The sequence below is a fragment of the Hippocampus guttulatus genome, chromosome 2, assembly GCF_054856545.1.
Source record: "Hippocampus guttulatus isolate MCC_2025c chromosome 2, RoL_Hgut_1.0, whole genome shotgun sequence".
Taxonomy (NCBI): Eukaryota; Metazoa; Chordata; class Actinopteri; order Syngnathiformes; family Syngnathidae; genus Hippocampus; species Hippocampus guttulatus.
In genome coordinates this window covers 14,385,905-14,408,955 of record NC_141262.1, presented here as the reverse complement: position 1 = coordinate 14,408,955, position 23,051 = coordinate 14,385,905, and the positions used below count along the sequence as shown (strand labels likewise).

General features: G+C 41.0%; 1 protein-coding gene across 1 annotated transcript in view; it reads right to left on the bottom strand.

The window, feature by feature from the left end:
- fat2 (FAT atypical cadherin 2) overlaps window positions 1-9,016 on the bottom strand; it is a 94,890-nt gene extending 85,874 nt beyond the window's left edge. The window contains exon 1 of the mRNA XM_086138022.1: window positions 8,640-9,016. The gene's annotated coding sequence lies outside the window, so the exon portion shown is untranslated. The remainder of the gene's footprint in view (window positions 1-8,639) is intronic.
- Window positions 9,017-23,051: the final 14,035 nt, after the last annotated feature.

The window sequence follows — 23,051 nt, the reverse complement described above, 5'->3', positions numbered from 1 at the left end:
TTCTTGACACCATAGCCATCTTACAATGCTCCCGCCTCTAGTCCTCCTCAAAAACGCTCATCTCGTGTCCAGAATGGCTATTCTTATTTGTTTTACTGAGATCATGCAAAATTTCTGTCTCGGGGGACTTTATTTCAATATTGATGGTGGAACAGAATATGTGTGGTGCTCTCTATTGAGATTATTAGAGCAGACTACACACAGTATGAGCAAAACTCTTAAATGCCAGATTTTTTTTTTATCTTTAGGTGTGGGGGGTTGGGGGGTGTCATAAATTGTACAAAAAATAAAAATAAAAAGAAGATTTGAAAAATCCTTATGTACCAAGCATAACTTGGAAAAGCACTGCTGTGCTGGAGCAACCTCGCCATACTCACTCGACCTGGCTCCATGGGATTTTGTGTTTCCTCCAAGCTCAAGTGGGTCATAAAGGTGAACTGGTTTTAAAGATCTGGACAACATCAAGATGGCCGTGACAACAAAGCTGCGGAGGATCGTGAAAGAATCCTTTCAGAATTGAATGCAAGTGTGGCATGGAAGGCTGTCAAAGTAAATCAGACTAATGATGGATTACTTGGGAAGGGAACACTTTGTTGTTGTAGTCGTTTTTTGAGTCTTGTAAAACCGGACCACAAAGTTCTGACATACCCCGAAAATGATGTATTTTCATCAATTGCGCCTGCATCTGGAACAAGGGTTGAAGTGAATTGAGTTGAGCGACAAGCCTCGCCGGCCACCTCAATCAAACATCTCTGACCGCTGATCTGCACAGAAGCGTGCCAAGCATGTGAACGACAGCATCAGCGATCAGCGTTGGAGAAAAAAAAAAGAAATGCGGTCTTTCTACCACTTCCGAAAGACAAATGCAGCTAGTGCTGCGGCAGAGATGGAAACCAAAGCCGCTCTTATGTCTTATCTGAACATTCCGATGAGATTGTGCAAAACGCTCGCCTGGTTATGGCACAGGTACTTGGCCCTTGCAGGCAGGCTGCTGGTGTTGGAGGCTCCAGCGCAGGGTGACGGGGATGATGATGATGATGACGGTGATGATGACGATACGGGCGCTTTATCTGTGGCGCAGAGGCGACGCGCTGCTGACGCGGGATCAGATTAGAACGCTCTGGGTCACTGTTTGGGTTTCAGGGCTGTGAGATTTTAGGCATCGTTGTCATCTCAACACAGCATTCTACTTAGTTTAGGTAACGTGCAGACACCTATCAGTTGATCCACGCATCACTTGTGGTGCAGTGAAGAGATGTTAACTGTCAGTTGTTGTTTTTTTTTTTTTCTCGCCCGTGAGATTTAGCGACGGGCGGTTAGGACGGTCGAGTGGTTAGTGCAACGGCCTCACAGTGCAGAGGTGCAGGGTTCGATTCTGGCTCTGGCCTCCCTATGTGGAGTTTGCATGTTCTCCCTGTGCCTGTGTGGGTTTTCTCCGGGTACTGCGGTTTCCTCCCACATTCCAAAAACATGCATAGCAGGCGGATTGAACACTATAAATTGTCCATAGGTGTGAGCGCGGATGGTTGTTTGTGTCTGTGTTCCCTGCGATTGGCTGGCAACTGGTTCAGGGTTTCCTCGCCTACTGCCTGAAGACAGCTGGCATAGGCTATAGCACACGCGCGGCCCTTGTGAGGATAAAGCGAATCATAAAAATGGATGGATCGATGGATGGGAGATTTAGAGACCAAATTGAAAAAGCTCTTGGCTGGAACGTGAAAACCTGATAGAGGGTCACAATTTCTCAGTTGCAACACTTTGGTAGATGTGTAGTGTTCAATTATCGGGTGTGCGGCAAATAGTCACCAACTGTAATTTTCCCACTATGGTCCATTTCGGCATCACTTGGGGTGTGGCAAGCTTGGAGGGACAAATAAACCACGAAATTCTTCGCTGTCTTTTAAATCACTCGCTATCCACTTAGTACGCCTAAACCTAAAAGAGTTTTAGAGACCGAGTTTGTGAATAGCCTACTGTATAACGTTCCCTGACTTGTGATTGGAATTCATTTGAACATGACAAGTCCGGACATAGGAGAAGAAATTACATTTTCCAGATCCCACTAGGCTGGATAGTTTTATTTGCGCTCCTCAGTGGAGAGCAACAGCAGCAGCAGCAGCATTCATGTGACCTCTGCAAAGGCAATTTGAACAAAAAAATGATCCATTTGCCCATTTTTAGGGGAGGGGATGGACAAAAGTGCTGCGGGTCATCTTGTGAAGTCCCTGAGAAGAATGAGGGCAACGAAGAAATGTGATCCAGTTCGACAAGTGGCTGCAGGTTGTTCCTTGAGTGTGCCTTTGCGTGTTTCTTCCCCCGCAGGCCCCGAAAGCACAAACGCTCCCCAATCAATCATCATTCCAGTCGGATTTGTGTCATCATAGAAACTGAGAAACACGCCACTTTCCCTCTACCACAACCACTCTACAAATAAATTGTTAGTGTTGGAGCATGGAGGAGGGATTGCTTTGATTCTACGTTGTTAGACCAAATCAACTGACATTGTGAGGACTTTTCCCCCACTCAAACGCTCCCCAAATGCTGGTGCAAATACCTGATAGGTATTGTGGCTGTGAAACCCCTGACTCAATAGCACACACTAGATGTTTTTTTTGGGGGGGGGGGGTCAATTTATTTTAAATTTAGCCACTTAAGCCAGTTTCATTTCACAACATGAAATTTGGTAGACATATCATGTCTACCAAAGAGCCGCATGCGGCTCGCGAGCCGTGGGTTGGCCACCCCTGCTCTATACTGTCCTTAAGTGTAAGTGTGAGCGCGGATCATTGTTCGTCTCTTGTGTGCCCTGTGATCGGCTGGCAACCAGTTCAGTGTGTCCCCCGCCTACTACCCAAAGGCAGCTGGGATAGGCTCCAGCACACCCCGCGACCCTTGTGAGGAGAAGCAGATCAGAAAATGGATGGGTGGAGTGCTATTATGAGTAAACTGACAAAAAAGCCTCAGCATGGCATGCTGAAAGTCTCACATTTTGGTTGAGAGCTGCAATTTTTCCGGTCATTTTGACCATTTCTTTCAAGGACTAATTCGTCTGAGAGATTTTGTTGGAGAACAATGTATGAACACTCGGAAGATAGATGATACAAAATGGTCATTGTGTTGGGGCGGAGAAAGACTGCAAAGTTTGATGACTCGCCATACAACACACAACTTAAGACAGGCGTAGGGGTGCGAGGGTATTTTCAGTGATGATTTATACTTTTGTTTGCTCTTCACAAAACAGTCCACTGTTGAATAAATGGGCAAGCATGAGTAAATAAACGCCCACCGGGGCGAATGTGTGTGCGTGTGTGTGCAGCCCGTACCAAGGGTGCTGATGCTGATGTGTGGGATCCATTACGTGGCTGACAGCGTTCATTAGCCTTAAATGGAATTCATCATGATTGTTTGTGTGTTTTCAATTTGTTGTCTAATCCATCCTCACGGCTATACCTGGAGCCCCCAATTACAGCCTGGAGGAGGGAGGGATGGATGGGGGGGGGGGGGGGGGTACCACAGCCCACGCGGATGTTTACAGTGTAGAAACAACACGATTAGCGTATGTGCTCCTTGTGTAAAGTTTAATAAAAGGTTGTATGTGACGTGCAGCGAAAGCGATGTGACACTCACTGGACCAAAAATCTGCAACAGAGCTGACTCAGAGATTTATTGGCAAAAGCACAAAGTGAATGCATATTGAGAAGAATCCTTGCAATTTTGATGCAACTGATGCCTTCGATGAGAAAGGGATCTTCATTTGAAGCATATGTGAACAGTTTGGGGGAGAGAGACGAGCTTTTGCTCAGAAGCTGTATTGTAAAGGTATACTCTACGACTGTTTGGCCAAACTAGACGCTTACTAGTTTTAAGAATGTCATTTCTGTTTCAACAAATAAGCCAAACCAAAAGAGAAAAGTTAGCTGGCAGAGGCTCAAGCTCATTTGTAACCCTGACGAGCAAAAGCCCAAGAGCCTGTCGTCCACTGGATGAAAAACTAAAAACTTGAAGAAAAAAAAATGAAACAAGTTTAAAAAACAAACAAACATGAGAGAGAGAGAGATGGGGGGACGTTTTACTGCTACTTCAAGGTTACCCCTTTTCACTCGCACTAAAATTGATACAATAGTGTCAATTCAACTTGTAACATTGACCGATGCAATTACAGATGTCACATGGTATCACGCATCGGCAAACACAAAGATTTAGTCATTCGCATCAGCTTTGCAGTATATATATAGATATATACTGTATATATCTATATATATATTTTGCCATTTCACATCATTTGACTCGTGTGGCAGATGCGACCTGTTTAGATTCTTTTGTCAGGTACTCATTTGCATCACCCCATATTCGCATCAAAGCAGCATCATTGGTTGAGTTCAATGATGATGTCACTTTTTCCAAACATGAAAGTACACTGTGCTCATCAACCCAGTCCCTCGTGTCAACCAATCAGATTCCTCAGCCAAGTAGAATTCTTGCTCAAACGTAGCAAAAATAAGTCCACTTGAAATTAAATCTGGTTTGGTTGTTTTACAGATTTGAAGAAGCAAACAATGCAAACAAAGCAAATAATTCATGACAAGAATGTTTACTGCTATTGGACCACCTGCTTCAAAAAAACAAAATAAAATAAAATAATGACTCGTTGCCCTCCTCCTCCCCGCTTCAACTTGTCCTCCCTAGTGGAGGTTAAAAAAAAAGTGGCAGGTTTATGAGCTTCTCCTGCATTTCATCAATGCCCCAAATGCCTCGAACCATTCAACTTTGCCTCAACAACTCCCTGGTAGAATCCATTATGGAACGATGTCACACGGGACTCTTGGACATTTCTCACATTCCACAGTGATTTGAAATGAGTACTTTTTTTTTTTCCACAGGACACCCAAAGGTGACATTTACAAAGAATTTACTGTTGAAATGCTGTATAACTATGTTGTAAATTATTCGTTAATGCAGTTAAAATATTAGGTCACTTTAAGGTTCATCTGCTTAAGTAGTTCATCGCACATTAATAAAGGGCTTTTACTTGTACATGCGTATTAACGATGCTTATAGCTTCATAAGCCATTAATAAACAATTAAAACATAACTATGGTGAAGCTTGTTTTGCCACACTTAGTATTGGTCTAATTATGTAATCCCTCTATTGAAAATGAATTCTTCATTGAAAGTTTTGTTTTCATGCAAATAGCTATGGTACAAATCATTGATAATTCTGAAACTATGCTGGTGACAAAAAGATTTCAGAATGAAATGAATGAAAATTCCATTAATCCATTTCAGCCTCAGACTGATTGACAGGATGCACTTGCGAGCAAGGAATGTCGCAGAGGCATTTGGGTGCCTGCCCGTAATTTTGCGTGCGCGTGTTCCTGCGCGTTATCGCCCTTGGGGACATCCACAACACACCGCACGGAAACCAGAAAGCCAGTTATCAATTAACCCTTTTTGAGAATGTACAACAAAAAGGAAAAGATCGAATTTGGAAAATATGTCCTGCAAATGTCTCGATCCATCTATCAACAGGAACCTTCAACTCTGAAGTCAATATGAAAGAAATCAAAGTTATTCTCTCTGTAGCCAAACTTTGTCATTCATATTTTTGTCCACCTTCTTCAAACACGACGTGCGACTTGACGAATTGTTGAAGAGGAAGAGCGCCTCGACGTTTCCTTTTATGGGTGACGTTACCTCAACCCCAGACAGCCTAGTTTCAGCCGCGATTAATGATGCGTCTCCTAGCAAGAGTGGCCAATCAAGTCATTTGAACATTATGGCCGTCTGGCCAATACAACATCCCCTTTCTATGTAATATGAGCATTACAGATGATTACAGATTATTGAGCCTGCCCAAACCAGACAACAAAAAAGTGTTATTTATTTTTGGGCTGATTAGTATTAAATCACCCAAAACATTTCTTCTCACAGGAAACGGTAAACACACTTTTCTGTGTTCTGAGGTACGCCAGAGATGCTGAGAATTGTTTTGGTCACAAAGGAACAAGGCTAGTCAGTGTCTCTTGTCAATTTTTACCCCAGCCGCTTTTGCCATTTCCATTTCAGGGGGGCTACATGTCTCATTATAACGGATTAATTTAGTTTTCTTTGATTTAAAATAGATTTTTTTTTGTCTTAATTGACACACTTTGAAACACACGGAAAATGTTCACCTGCTAACACTTTTCGAGTGCCATGCACCCCGTTCCTTCTCATACTATGGATTAGCCCATCTTCTGTTTGGCACATGCATGTGCAGTATTTGATTCAGCAAGCCGGGCCTGCGTGGGTTTTCTCCGGGTACTCCGGTTTCCTCCCACATTCCAAAAACATGCATGGCAGGCTGATTGACCACTCAAAATTGTCCCTAGGTGTGAGTGTGAGCGCGGATGGTTGTTCGTCTCTGTGTGCCCTGCGATTGGCTGGCAACCGGTTCTGGGTGTCCCCCGCCTACTGCCCGAAGACAGCTGGGATAGGCTCCAGCACCCCCCGCGACCCTAGTGAGGATAAAAGCGGTTCGGAAAATGAATGAAAAAAAAAGACAGGAGCAATAGAGGCTAGTTGGCCTGGTTATCAGGAATATAAACAAGAGTTACTCTCACGTTGCGGGGAAGTCAGGTGGCAAACAACATTTAAAAAAGAAAAAAAATACTGAAGGTTTCAACCTATTTTAACAGCGACAACAAATGTACAGAATTGACAAGCACAAGAGCCACTTCTCTTGCCACTCGCAGTTACGATGCAGTCAGTGTCAGGAGAGGGACCCCAATTGAGCTTTGGTGTGACAGTACTTGAAGAAATGCATTGCCATACTTTCCGCACTATTAGGCACACCTAAACACATTCAATTTTCTCAAAAGCCGACAGTGCGCCAAATCATCCAACGCGCCTTATATACGGATCAATATATGATTTCTTGGACATGTAAAGTGCTTTGTTACAGCTGCTGCGGTTGTGAAAGCTCGATATAACTAAAGCTTTATCGTATTGTATTGTATTCCTTTAGCACAGCTCCATCTAATGGATGCATAACGTAACCGCAGACACAATTGTAGCTTCTAATAACGCAGTGTGCCCTATGTATGAAAATCATTTTAAAATAGGCCATTCATTGAAGGTGCGCCTGATAATCTGAAGTGTCTTATAGTGCGGAAAATACGGTATATTATCAAGTACAAGACAGAGACTGTTTGATGTGCTCTTTCTCCTAACGAGACAGCGATGCACCTGAGAGTGTTGGAGTATGATGAAGAGTTGGATTGTGAGATGACATGACTCATTCAGCAGTTTGAAGCGACACATTATTCAGTGTTCCCCACTTAGAGATCACACTGCCCTCTGGCCAAAACAGCTCTCAGGCAATGAGGGGCTGTTCACTAATGCAGAAAGGTCCACTTCTGGTCAAGGACAGAATATTTGCAAGGAATCAAGATTGAAAAACAATTACTGCAGTACGCACAAGAGGAGGAGAAGGAGGAAAGAGAAGTACGCCCTGGCTAAGTATAGCGAAAATAAGGACAGTGTGACCTGCTGTTTTGGGCCTGTTTGGAAACCAAGACAAGAGCACTCAACTAAGTGAGGATGTGGTGGGTTTGTGTTGTGCCCCCAAATGGCTTAACACGCCCCTGACTCTCGGTTCTGCCTGTGGGTTAATATCACTGTAAAGCGCCTTTGGTGGTCTCATCGCAATCACTCAGTCGTCTTGAAAAGGTAACAGTACAACTCGGAGGTCTCATAAGAGCCTCGTTGGAGATTCTTGGTTTTGGAATATCCCACACACTGCTCTGCTTACTCCCGTGTGTGTAGCAAGTGGTTAAGTGATATTAAATGATGTATGTCTTAACACGGTTTCATTGCGTTCAAGTTTTTTGATGACTCGAGTCTCATTGATCATGTATATTCTAGTTTCAGATCCATATCACACATGCATGCCTGTAAGTGCTGTCCAGCCTGTCACTTTATAAACTTCTTGTTTCCCTTGGATGTTTTCAGTAGCATGCCCAGCATTTCTTTCTCAACTCATCGGAGAGTGACACAGTAGCTGATTGTAGAACAAAGATTTAGACATACAGTTGGTTTTATAAATGTCATCTTGTGTAGGTTGTCCAGTTTAACTGTCCATTCTCTTGCGGTGACATATGAGCTGATCCATAAATCCAAAGTTCATTTGTTAAAGACGACAAAGTCAGCTTACTATCTGAATCACGTTCCTAATTGAAGGTCCACCATGTCCTTATGACAAGCTAATATTCGCCCAAAACGTCCACCCTGTCAGCAAGCTCACACACAATGTATATTGCTTGCAGTTAGATTATTATGCTTGGCTAATTTCCAACAATATAAGATCCAATTCATACTGTACAATGAATACGAAGTACTGTGTAGTGGAAAAACTCCACTTTCCGGGGGCTGGGAACGTCTCTGATATGATAACAACGTCCATAATAAGTAATATTTGAGCAAGAGCCAGCTACAGTACAGTAAAGCGGGACAATTTTGAGAAGGAACAAGTGCCAAAAGAGCATAATTGTTGCCACTCTTCTGCAAGGTGTTCTTCCACACGCCACCACCCCTCCGGAAAGTGTCCGGCTCGCAAAGGATCTTCCCTGAAAGATCCAAGAACTGAACCGACGCTATACCTGATGTCAAAGCCTTCCTCCTTCTTCTCATGCCTCAAGAACCTCCAACATCCAGTGCAAGTGACATGGTCCCACGTTTGGTTTCTTCTTGCAGAATTCCATTGAAAGGGAACCAAAAATAATTCAAATAATAAATAAAGCCATGACAATTAAAATGTGGAACTATTTTATCTCTGCTCGAGACAACTTCAGACTTGCTTCACATGCAATCCAAGACGACACTCCCTCGGCAGCGCTCATCTCCACCCTTTTCTCACCCGGGTCCTCCTCTTTGACACACACACACACACACACACACAAACACACACACACACACGCGCACACACCTCTTGCCCAGATTGTCAACCGTGCGCCTCCCCTCCTCACGCCCGCAGGCCTCGGGGCCTGAGCCAGGACTCAACTGTTTCAACTTCTGCTTTTTGAATGTTATTTGTTGTTTTTGTTGATGTTGAAGTGACATCAGTTCATCAAATTCAAGTTCAGTAGGAGGGAGCCTGCTCTATTTTGTTCCCAACTGCAGCACCAGTAATTCCAGAATGTCTTTTGTACAAGGACATCTTGAACCAGAGGGTGAAGAAGAGAAGATACTTTGTTGCCAAACAACATTTGCATGTCTCATAAAGAATCAATTAAAATGATACCATAAGTAAAAAAAAAGCACAAAACGAGTTGTTAATTACCAAACAAAACATGAACCATGACCAAAAAGGTTTGTTGAACTGCAGTGTTTGACTTGCCGATGACTGCATGTACAGTTTAAATTGCACATATTAAAAGTCTCAATCTGTTCAGATTTTATTTAATTTTTATTTTTTTTGAAGAGGACAACCTTAAGAACATTTGGAGCTGCTTTGAACTACCGTTTTTGATGCGAATCAAACATTTCATTGTTCAAAAGGCCCCTATAAACCAAAGATTATCGAGCATATTTTGGTCGGTCTACATTATTATAGACAGATCTACCAAATTACATGTTGCTAAGTGAAACAAGGGCTGAATTTTTCAAATTTACCTGAGCGGCCAAAGTGAATCCAACAGTTCAATTCAGCTGTGTAATCATATGCAGCAAAATCAGTCATTTCAAAGCAAAATGGCTGACACTGTGTCATTTTGGTTCTTGTTCTTGAGTCATTTTTGTGGCTCCACTAATGATTGACACATCTGCACATTTTTATGTTCACAAAAGAAATTGGATTGGACAAATTAGCCTAAAAAGTCTGCTTAGAACCGAAACTGTGTTTTAGGTCACGGTTTGTTTCAATTGTTTGGGTCTGATCATGATATAAATGCAAACCAAATTTCATTCTGCTCAGTGAAACTGAGTACGATGGATGAATTTGCAAAACAAACATTAGAAAAGAAATGACGTGCATATCAGCCATGATGTGGAATGTTTGAGGGTCTGTTGTATGTGCATTGTGGGAGGGAGGGAAGGAGAGCAAGTGGAGGAATTCAGACAGACAATGACCTGTGTTCCCTTAAATTCCATCCTTGGCTCTTAAAGCTTTGAGGACACCAAATGTAAACATTTTGATGGTGGAAGGGGGGTGAGCGGAGGTTAAGAGGAAAATCAAGATTACCAATGTCTCATGTCTTAAAGTAGTCAAGTGACTGAATCTTGACAGTGAGATTTTTCAGAAAAAAAATCTTGGCACATCAATCCGGGACCCCTATCAACATTTCCTGTCGGAACATAAATAGAGCGGCCCTGTTCGACCTCTGTGCAAGCTGTCAACATTTAACTACTATTACTGTAAGAGCCATATTAACTGTATATTATGAAGGTATTATAAATTTGATCAAAGACAAATAAAAATGAATGAAAAATGATAAATGTTACAACATGGTTATAATTGTTTAACAACAGTAACATTCAGTAATAGATGTGAAGTAATGTTTCTATGCATGTCAAAATTGTTGACCAAGATGGAGCTCGTAACATGAAAAAAAAAAAGGTAAATAGCTGGCACGCTTATAAGGGACCCCTGTATCTTGCTGTTAAACAACCAACCCGAGAAAACCCAATACCCTAATTTTTATGTTGTTTATTTCCAACATGCAAATGATAACAACCACAAATATGAACAAGTGAAAAAAAAACAACTATCAGCATAAAATGTACAAGACAGAGAGAAAAAGCAAACACAAAAAGGGGTGGGAAGAAGTGTAACTTATTTAACCCCAGCCCATTTACAATTAATATTCATCAGCTATTTAATTTCCTCACCATTTTGTATTTTCTATTTATATCGACATATAACATATCGGCATGCATATATATTCGCATACATGTTGTATATACACACTGTATATATTTACACATATAGCTTAATGTAAATACATATGCACACATCTATAAATATTAATAGACCGAAAGATCGACCATCAAAACACACACCAATGTTGGAACATTCTTTGCGCTACTCCTCTTCCACCGTTTGAGGCCACAAACAGTTAAACTAAAACTTAACTCCTAGTTGTGTGCACTCTCTATGGAAATCTACATCTCAATCTATGTGTATAACACCCTTCCCTTACAATTAAACATTTCTGAATATTTCTAGCTAGCAAATAACTTTTGTCGTTTTTGCAGTTTTAATAAATTAGAGTGTCAAAATAATGTGTTAAATTAAAATTACTTCACGGAGAGATTGGATCACCATCCTCAGAAATTTTACTATGAACTGGTTTTACAGCTTTCACTGTTTCCTCGATAAAGCAGTTTCACGATACAAGTGGTGCCAAATTCATATTCTACTGGACTGATTTTTCTTTTTGTTTTACTTGTGGCTGCCACTGTGTGATTCCAACCAAACCTTAACATAATTTTCATCGGCTCTTAAACAGTCTGGTTTCCTTTTTTTTCTTCTTCTTCTTTTAAGTGAGATTGATGGGCCGAATTATTTTAATTCTTCTTTTATGGGTTGTGCATGCAGTTTATTTTGTCTGTTGTCACCAATGCTTTAATGTTTGCAGTTGTCTCAGATTGTGAGAGAATGTATGCAAGCGTAGCAATGGTCTAGCATTCAGTCTTTTTTTCTAGGAAAATAAAGTGCATCCTGATTTCTAAATAAGATAAGATAAGAAAGCCTTTATTAAGTAGATGAACAAATTAGAAATGATGCACCATCTGTAATGTACCAAAGAGAGGGCAACCAGTCTTCCAAAACGGCTTGATTCGCTACAATAACCTGAAAAGAAATCTTAATAAAGAAGGTTGGTAGATTAAACTCAGTATGACCCTCACAACTGTTTACCGGCTTTTCAATCCATTCAACAGTTGCTTGGCTAAAGCGACAGACTTCATTGCCGCTTGCAGTCAATTTGGACTTAATCTCATAATCGTCGTGTAGTGTGTGTAGTGCGTTTTGTAGTGTTTTGTGTCAACATTGCAAAACAAAAAGCATGGCCTGGAGGCAGAGTAATGAGGGTGGTGCTGGTATCTCCTCAACCCACTGCATGTAAGGATGCATGCATGTGAATAAAGACGTGCGCTGCGCTCTGCCTTATCTACCACTCAACAGTGAGTTGGGTGTTCAACATCAGACAAGAGCAAGGCGAGGGGTTTAAAAAAAAAAGGAAGTGGGGTAGAGGTGACAAATCATGATGATAATAGTGGAGATAAGCTCACCTGATCCTGGCATCTTCACACTCGGCCTTCGGAACATTTCAGTTCATTTCTACTGTGCAAGGTTGTGATTATCGTGTAGAAACAACAAGAGGAACTTGCATTAATTAAAAGATACTGTAGTACGTTGCAGGTACGCATGTGTCCGTGCGTGCTGTGGACATTTGTTTGACGCAAGCCATCATTTGGGTGATGTTTACTCCCCTAAGTAGAAGCTCAAGTTATGAAATCTGTTGATTTTAATAGACTGATGTGTTTGATTGTAGGTATCGGGATTTGCAGCGAGCTGTAATCTCTCCCGTGCAACATCTCTAGAAACCAGAGATCTTGCATTGGGGAGATACAGACTCAAGGGGTGTTCACACGGCAAGATTTGGTCCGGTGCTACGCCGGGGCTGCCCCAGTAGAGCGTTCACACGTGCAAATTAGCTCCGGCGTAGCCCCGGAAAAAGGCTTACACCGGACCAAATTTGATCCACCTCAGGGAGGTGGTTTAAAAATTTGCTCCGGAGCAAATGCTCGTTTGCGAAGCAGCACCGATGTAAATTTGCACGTGTGAACGCAACTGGGTTAAATTTGCTCCAGAGCAAATGCTTGTGAAGCGTACGTACGGCGAAAATGTGTTGCTTTCGTGCTCTGTCGGACTTCCGTCATGTGTTTGTTTAATAATGACACAAGACTTGGCTGGTAACATCTTTCCTTTTGTAGGAGACTGGACTGTCTCGGAGTTGTTAGTGTAGTTTGTTCCTTTGTTGTGTGTTCACAACCCCCCGCCCCCCATATAATTTATTTAGTGATTTCCTGTTTGGCGCATGATGTGTTTGCTTTTCTGAGTGTCATTGAAGTCATTGTTGATTTACGTTTTCGGGGGCGGTCACTCTCGAGCAGAAGGCACGGAGACCGAGAAGGAGAAGGACGTGCCTGTCCAGTAGTCGCTTGAGTTGTGTATACGTTTTAAAAAGAACCAACACGACAGCTCATTTGTTTTCTGTCGTTCTGCTCCGCTGCAGAAACTGCCGTGTGAACGCAAGTGGGGCTGCACCGACGCTGTGCCGTTGCAGACACGCTCAGCGGCTTTGTACGTGTGAACGCTCCACACAATTTGCTGCGGTGCAAAATATATCGCAACAAAATACATCGGTGCAGCGCCGGAGCAAATGTGTGCCGTGTGAACACCCCTTCAGTCTGCTGACCTCACTATCAATTCTAGCACTCGAAACAGACATCTGGTGCCCATCGCCAGACTTTTTAAGTTCCCGGAGGCCATAGTGAATCTTCGCAGAACCGACGGTGCATACGTAAGCAACGAAAACTAAAACTAAACTAAAATAACACCGAAGAGGATAGCTGTTAGCGGGGTTCCGGTTAAGGTAAATCTTTTTAAACTTGAAATGAAAGCTTTTTGGCGTTTTAGGAATCAAAACAGCTGCAGGCAGCCACCAGCTTGCTCCCGTTGGTGACTTTAAAACTTGAATTGGAATTACACATGTACAAATGATCAAATCTGTAATAATTCGATATTCACACTTGAAAACACCTTTTTTTCGGCACATCCACAGGAATTCCGCCAAATGTCGCCCAAGTGTTTTGGTCAAATCCACAATGAATTGGGGGTCATATGAACATGAAGAAAATAACATTTTCTTCTTCAAATCTTATCTGAATGAAAACGTGCGCTCTGCTCTTGGTCTGCCAGATCCCCTAACCTCACTGTGATGATTTTGGCATATTCTTTCTGAATCACCCTGTACACAGCAGAGCCCGCATTTCAAATTAAAATATCACCGAAGATCAGGTCAATTTAATGGTGGCAGCCAAAATCATGATTATGATTAAAATTCAATTAACTGAGCAGCCCCTTATACATGATAAACCAATCCCGATTCATTCATTTTTACAAAATGGCAGAAGATGCCATGTTCATGAATTAACCAGAACAACCCTCCATGAAAAAAAGGCCTATAAGTGCATCATTATTTACTACATTGAGAATAAAATGTACACAACATTGTAACTTGCCCTTTAGAGCTGCAACAGAAGGCAAAAAGTCGATCGTGTCCAACATTCCATTGCCCAAAGGTGACACATGGACCTGTGGAGAAAGACTGCAGGAAAGGCAAGACACCGTGTGATTCTCCCTCTGATGGGATGAGCTCTTCTTTTGGCCATGTTTCACATGTTCACAATTACCCGTAGTTGTACTTCAACACAGACTGGGAGTACTTTTTTATACCTGTTCCCTCAGCAACTGTACATCTGTAATGCACCTGGGAGGAGTGGTGCTTCTTCTATAATACTGTAGCATTTGCAGAAGTAAACAAAGATGGCACTCATGAAACAAAGATGGCGGACGGTGAGAAGAAGAGGAATGAACGGGAGAAGATTACGCAGCGAAGAAGGAATGAGCAATCTGTGATGGAATACGTACTCTAATGCTACAAGGTGGACAGAGGGACAAGGGAAGAGGAGGAGGAGGAAGAGGAGGTGGGAGGAAGGCGGTGGTAGGCTCCAGAAATAATTCCCGACAGAAGGTGGGCAGGAAGCCATGGCAGTAGGTGAACCTGAGCAGAAAAGAGCCTCCAGGAAGTGGAAATCCTGATAGAGCCCAAGCTGGTAGCGCCACACCGTCACGGCTGTTACCGCCACTGTGCAGCTCAACTGTAATGCTAAGCCAACACGGGTAGCTAACAGGATACATTTTACCACCTCATCAGTGAAGCGTGGTGGTGGCAGGGCCAAGACGTGGACATGTATGGCTTTTTAGTGAGAGCTTGACTAAAGTTAGCTCGTACATTTGTAAATTGAGACCAGATCAGCATTATTTTCGTACACATGCTTTTTGTCCCTTTTGTTTGTTTGTTTTTGGGGGGGGGGGGGGTACATGTGATTTTTCCCAGGTAACATGTAGAACTCAAAAAAGCCCAACAAACACTTCTCTGAATTTCGGGCAAGATTGGATCACATTTTTTCAGGGAGCGCACGTAAGAAACGCCATGTTGAGGCTAATCGTGCGACAATTGATTAGATTCCACTTGGGAGAAAATATGAAGTAATGTTTCTGTGCCTGACTCATGTTTTGAATGAAAGAATCCTACTACTGTGTTGAAATAAGTGCTTACATACCACCTGAGGGATCAAATCAATTCCATTTCACCTAAGAAGGGAATTGATTACATTCCACGCTGGGATGAAAAGAAAACTGAAGCAGGCGCCCGCAGAGATGGAACGGCGAGCGTCTCGTCACCCGATCCGGTGGCGTTCTGGCCCGCCGCCTGCCTGGAGATGACAGATAGTGAGAGAAAACGCCATAGAATTGGAGTCTGAATGGAGTCGTACTGACCTCCTGATTGTGTCAAACTGTCGACGTGCCCACCAACAAGTATAATGGAACACGGGATGTGTGATGCTGGAAAAAAAAAAGAGGAATATTCATTTTGCTTCGTTATTTGTTGTCTTTGGAGATGATATTACATGAAGTCTCATATGCGTTGATCATTTTAATTTGAGACGACATGTCCACAGGCAATTAAAAAAAAAAAACAAGCTGCATGGCCAAAGATGTCCCTCTGCCTTTGACAGCTAGACAGTGCATTTTTGGAATTCTTGAAAAAATATACACAGTATATCTAGTTGATTATGTCATTTTACAACATTCCTGCACTGTTTATACATGTCTGATGACCACAGCTTTGATGCACGCTGCAGACGTGCATGTTTGGGAGTTGAGAAAGCAGTCCAGGCAACTGTAGGGGTGGGCAGCCATTTTGTTTTCAGTGTTTTCTCCTGTTTATGCCTGTACTGAATAAAAGACTAGCGCTGAATTTTCATTGTTTATCTTGAAGGAAGTTTATTTTTATTTTGATGAAATGGATCGTTGTGTCTGCCGTTTTGGATGAGTTCCTTCAGAGCCTTTCGCTGCCTATACTTGAGGCCCTACCGCACTGAGCTGCGAACATTTGCAAGTTTGTTTTGAAAGGTAGCGAATGTTGCACTCGTCAGGGTTCTTTCGATGTGGCGAATGTTCGTCAAACGGTCGCCAGATATTCGCCTGTACTTTTCTTGTTGCAAGGGAATATTGAACATGTTCAAACTGTTGGCGAACGTCTGGGGACCGTTTGACGAACATTACCAACCTTGAATGAACCCTGATGTGAATGTGCATTTTGCTACCATAACAGTCAGAAATGTTCGCCCATCAGCAGGATAGGGGCTTCAAGTGTACATAAACAGTGTTTTGTTTGGACTGCTATTATTATGGTCTTGGTCATACTTGGAAGAGGCGCACCTTTCATGTTCTGTATGAGCTCCCTCGGTTGTTCATAACATGAATTAGGGGATTACCTGTTCTGCCCTGTAGACCGTGCACCTTTCATGCGCTGATTTTAGAGCCACTTGCATTGTCTGGGAAGCAAGTTAGCTGTGTTCACGCCCACAACGGTGCAAACGTCCACTTCTAACTGCACGTGTCTGTGAAAATATCAAAGAAAGAAAACTCCACGCATGCGTACAGTTAGAGCGAGTTTTGAGCAAAATTTGAGATGGACACAAAAACAGGGCCCGCAGGCATTCACTACGACAATTTCGCCAAATTCCACCAAACAATAATGCAAACAAATCTGTGGCTTTATCATTTCAGCATTTCATGTTTTAGAAAACAATGATAGGTAAACATGTGGACTACACTTCTTCAGCACTGAACTTATCCAGACAGTGTATAAATAGATAAATAAAATATACATACATTAAAAAAATAATCAAGCAGTTTTAAGTGAAAAAAGATTCCCATGCATTCTGGAAAACCTGGAAAATTTTCCAGTCATGGAAAACACATGGAACCTGAAAAAAAAGTAAGATACCCTGGAAGATCTTGACTTGTTCTGGAAAATGATTTTTTCTCCCACTGCTTCTCTCTGTCTTGTGGATGAATGCAAAAGGGGTTAAAGAGACAAGTATGTCTGTTTCCAGCTGCCTTCAATGGGCAACACTGAGCTGTTGCGCTTTTCCAGTCCATCTCTGCTTCTCGCCGGCACCCATGTGACACTATCAACCAATCAAATTGCATATACCACTAAATGATTTCTGCTGCCCAGTGTTTCCATAGGACTCTGTTGCTAGATTTTTCAGACTTCAGACTTTTCAGAGCCAAGTTAGGATTTATTATCTCCAAAGCAGCGTCCAAACTAGATACTTTCAGTTCAAGGGTGTAGCTGTAACTCGGTATATCAAGTTGTGAGGTTTTTCTCCCTCTCTCTCTCTGTCATTCATGAAAATATTGAGTTTTCTGAGTCTTTTTCTGACACATTTTCATTGCGTTTTCACCAAAGTAATTATTGCTATCTAATAGTCGTACTTTTTGGTAGCATTACTTCTTTTTCGATTTCCCATACACTTGAAAGGGATGCAAAATGGCAACTATCAACAACTAACATTAAGCTAACATTAAGCATGTCAAAGGCATTTCCCATTTATGTTATTATTAAGGCAAAAAAAAAGAGTTTGCTTGTTTTAAATGCACAATGCATAGTTCTCTTTTTTAATGTTTAGTTTGAGAAACTGCCACTGAAAGGGTCATTGAACAGCTTGCAACTTATTTTTTTGGATTAAATTCTACACTGTATTTGTCAAATACTGCTCATTGTGAATAGAGGTGAACTGAGTGTCCATATTGTGCTCTCAAATTCGCACTTGCAAGTCAGAGCCGAAAATTGGCCGAATGATGGCTTGAATCTCTAAAAATGTTAAATCATACAGTATGTATCATAGTTTTTTGTACGTGAAGAACTTCTCTTGGCGAAATTGATTTCATTTTATATTTCATGCTGCATCGCGGAAGATGGGCTTTGAAATGTTTTAAATGAAATGAAATTCTGTTGGTTCAGGTAAGGTCAAGGATTGTGGGACAAGAGTGCCATTAAACTCAAAGTGCACATTAAGATTTAAATGATGTTTCCCAAAGCATTGTGAGAAATGGGTTGGTTTGGTACATGAGCAACATATTACAGTAAGTGTCTGTCAATCATAAGTGTTGTTTTAATTCTTCAACTTTAAATGCCTTTGGAGGAGCAACATGGTGCTTTGTGTGAATTTTGAACAGTAGTTAATTGTCCTTTTTTAATCAAGCAAAACAACAACAAGATTACACTTCACAGGAGGGGCTATTTTAAATAAAAGTGTTCCGCAGAAGGTGAATTAACATGCTCAAGTGAAAGAGACTTTTAACATGATGAAATGAATTATGCAAAATGAAGAGACGAGATTAGAGGAAAGAGAAAAACTGAATAAACGTAGAAACCCAGAACACAAAATGAACAATTTCAACGTCACGCCAAGCCACTAAATGACCGTTGACAAAATAATAAAAACAAACTGCGGGATAACAGGAAAGAAAGTATTCCTCTACATTCAAAGCTCAGTGGGTGAAATAATACCACCATGAATACAGGATTGCACCAGCAAAAAACAGGCTGGCAGTTAAATGAGATACAGTGGAACCACTAATTAGAACCTTAACTGGTCATGTGAGCCTATTTGTAACTTGAAACATAAATTGAATGTAAATGCAATTAATCCACCGTAGCCCCAAATTTAAGTTACATTTTCCTTTTTTACCAGTGCATGGTTAAAAATAAATATAATGCAATTCAGTCAAGTCAAAACGCACACTCTTATGAAGAAATAAAACACTTAAAAAACAGAAGTATTTATTGCTCATTAATTTTACCAGAGGAGGGGGAAGAGGGCTAGAGATCCTAATTGAAAAAATCTTCTTTAATAATGAATCTGATTCAAATTTTTCTTATGTCTGTGTCTTTTCTAATTCAATGATTGATTTTCATTACCAATACAAGGACACTTGTCTTTTGGCCACTTTAATAACTTTTTGATTGCCTCGCTCACACTATCATCAGCAACTGCTTTCTCATTCGGCTGTCTAATAAAAATCAGAATTAAAAAAAAAAAAACACACAAGAGGAAGCGCGCATATCTTTCTAGCTTTGCCACTTGTGGCATCTGTGATTGGGTGAATGTATTGTACGTACTGTAGGTGGAACTTCCGCCTCGCATTCTTGCGAGGAGGGCTATATGACATATTATGGCGACATTAATCGTTCGTTCTCTGAATTAAAAACGGCGCTACATTTGAATAAATAATCTTTAAATAGATTTTGTTTTTTTTACGAAAACTAAATGATTTTCGGACATCACAAACGCAACTCCACCAGATGTGGAGGGATATCACTAGTGTCTCAGATCACAGCAATGCGTGATGTACATAAGTGTGGCGCTGCCAATGTGGAGTAAAAATATTTTGACTGACAAATACGTTCAAATGTACTTGCGAGTACTTTTGAAAGGATTTAAATATGGTACATATGTTCGAACGTACAGTGGAACTCCTCTACAACAAAACCATGTTTGCAACAAGAATTTTTTCACAACAGGGGGCTTTTCACTGAAGCAAATTTTATCTCAGATGTAAACACATACACACACACACACACACAAAACGTGTGTGTGTACTCTTTATTTTTATTCCAAAACGTAGTGCATAAATATGAGCATACACTTATTTGACACTTCATATAGCCAGTGTGGAAAGAAAAAAAACGGGAAAGAAATTGCGTAATTAACGATCAGCATTCACTTTCACTTCCATCAATTTCGTGCATAATGTCTTTTACTTTGCTTCCTCCATATTTCATTTTGATTACTTTTATCCTGTCCTCAAGCGTGAATGCTTTTCTTTTCTTAACTCCTTGGTCTGCAAAGGTCCGTTTCATAGCCATTTTAGCAATGCAAAGTTCTGCTGCGTCTGAAAATAACAACAAATACTTCCTGGACTACCGCGTATGTGTAAACCAGTGTGGTGGTTGCTCTTGCCGTTTTCGAATGAAGCAGTAGAGGTCGCTGTGGCATGCTGAGGTTGGATTAGAATTTTGCGGAAGGCTTGTTTTCCTTGTAGTGAATCTCATTGCGAGACAATAGCAGAGAAAAAGATTTCGCGTAACGGAACAGGGGGACTTTTCATTGTAGGATGAGCAGAAAAGTGGGAATGGCTTTCATGCATGAAAATATTTTCACACTAGGGGGTATTTTTCACCCATGTAGGTTTCGTTGTAGAGGAGTTTTAATGTACTCGCAAATACGTTCAAGTGTACTTGTAATCTAAATGTTTCAAAAGTAGCAGTTTCCCACAATGCCATGGGGTATTGAGTTGCAAATGCATTATGGGAAAAATGCAGAACTTAAATCATGCAAAGTAGCCATAATAAAACCACACAATTAAGAATCAGCAATGTTTATTAACTTGCTGCATTTGTAGCATTTAACTAACAAGTACATTTGAATGTATTTGTGAGTACGTTCAAAAGAATTTGCAAGTATTTTTGAACGTATTTGCCAGTCAAAATATTTTTAGTCCACATGGGCAGCTCTGTGCACATTGTCAATGATATTTAGTGTGACAAGAATTACAACATCTGCTCGTCCATTCGTATATCGAAAATAGAGGTCATTTTTCTACCCAAATGTACGTTACACGGACTGTAAAGAAAGTGCATTCGTAACTGGAGGTCCCATTCACAAACTCAAATGTAATTAAAACAACAACAAAAAGACAAGTATAATACAGGAATATATGTGTACTTCGGGAAAGAAGACAGATGGTACATGAAGCAGGAGGTAGGATATGCTGGTCCAGTTCTTGTGTGTGTGAACAGCATGGCGCAGGAAATTAATGCACTCACACAAACACGTGTAGAGAATTCTACATGGGTCATTCCAGAATTGGAGATTGGACATTATACGTCAAATTTTAATCCACATACAAAACACTAAAACACACACTTTCTGAATAAATGTACTTGTCCTGAGACCAAATCTAAAAAAGTAAAAATAAAAACATTTTATCTTGTCCCGCAACCCCAAAACCAAATCAAGTCAAATAGTTCAAATTAAATATATATTTTTGTTTCATTGCTGTCTCTTGTAACTGTGAGAACATTTGTTTTAATAAACATCCTAATTTAAATAATAATAATTATTACGGTATTTAAGAAGTACAATTCCAGGTTTTTACAAAACCCAATAAAACCCCATGGCCCTTTTCTGAACCGAATATTTGGACATATAAACACAATCGGCTTACCTCCATTGAATGGGACACTTATTTGGGTTCTGAGCAAGCTCAACCGCAAGGCATCTTTCTAAGCCAGGAAGTCCTTGGATGTGCGACATTCCACTTCCTCGCCGCAGCCAGCCTACCGATAATTTAACCACATTAATTTCTCGTTATTTTCTGTCTCTTCTGTGAAAATGACACAGTTTATATCAAGACACACACACGCACAGACACACACAGACACACGCGTCTGCCTATAAGTCCATGCGTCTGGCACGCAAATCGCCGGTATTACACAAGCAGAGGTAAACAAAACAACCATGAAAAAATTACACACACAATAGCACATTTTTGGAATGAGGAGGAAAATGACTGCTTTATTCCTGTGCTGAACAACATGAAGATAATATGAGAGCACTGTTTTCAGCGTGCATTTTCTGCCAGGGTCACTGTATGGACTAATGACAGCTTTCCAAAGCCTCTCAAAAAATGGACAGCGCTGTTTGCATCAACCACACAGAGTATATTATCTCAGTGTCATGAATTGTGACTGACAAAGGTTAGGTAAACACTTTGCAGCACATTTTGTCCTGATGTGCCTTTGCTTTTATTTCATTGTTGATGGTTCTGACAACATGAACTGGACGAATACTTAAGTTGCACACACATACCTGATAAGAGAAAATTTCAAATTGCATCCTTGCCAAGGATATGTGCATGTAGCGCGTCTCCCAGACTTATTGGTACGACTACATGCCACACAGGGTGGTCTTCACTGTGTGTGGCATGTCACACCTGCGACTTCCTGCGATCACTCATGCCCCCCCCTGATCACTCATGAAAGGAAAAAGATTGTCTAATATTCAGCAGGGACTAACTATGATTTGTCGCCAAACAATGCAGATTTCCAGAGTGAGCAAGCCACCCCAGGATCTTTTTTTCCCTCCAAGCTGTCGAGTGCTGTCAAGTTCTTTTCCCCAAGTTGGGGGAATTTAGAAAGACATGATAAAAAAAATACAGGTACCCGGTATATAAAAAAAAAGCTTATGCCTCCAATTTTTTTTTAAATTAAGGCGCATTGACAGGACTCCAGATTTCTCGCCATATAAACAGAAATTAATGTGAAAACCCTGAAGAGAAATCAATGAATATGTGGAATGATTGAGTGGGAACGTAAGATGGCCACCGGTGGCTTCACTGGGGGTGAGCAATTTTTCAGTGGTGCCGAGTGTAAAAAGTTTGAGTATCATTGTTGTAATGTCGAGAATGATTCAAAAGAAGACTTGTACATTACAGAAAATAATCTGACCAAAATAGTTTTTCATGTTCATGAAACTATTGTGATGGAGAATTCAGGAAATAGCCTAACCGCATGCCAGGGTTGGAAATCTTTTTACGTAAACAACTTCAAAGTCCTGGTCACAAATTTTTTAATGAACTTGCTCAGCTCAAAACGTATCTATTTAAAAGGTTTGTTACAAAACTGTATATACTATATATATATATATATATATATATATATATATATATATACACAGTATATATACACACACATATGTAAATGAGAAATATAGGACTGTAGTCTTTAATGTGCAAGCACTTACACAATGTAAGGTAGGAACCAGGCTGAGGTAGGAAATTAACCGTCTCTCTCACACACACA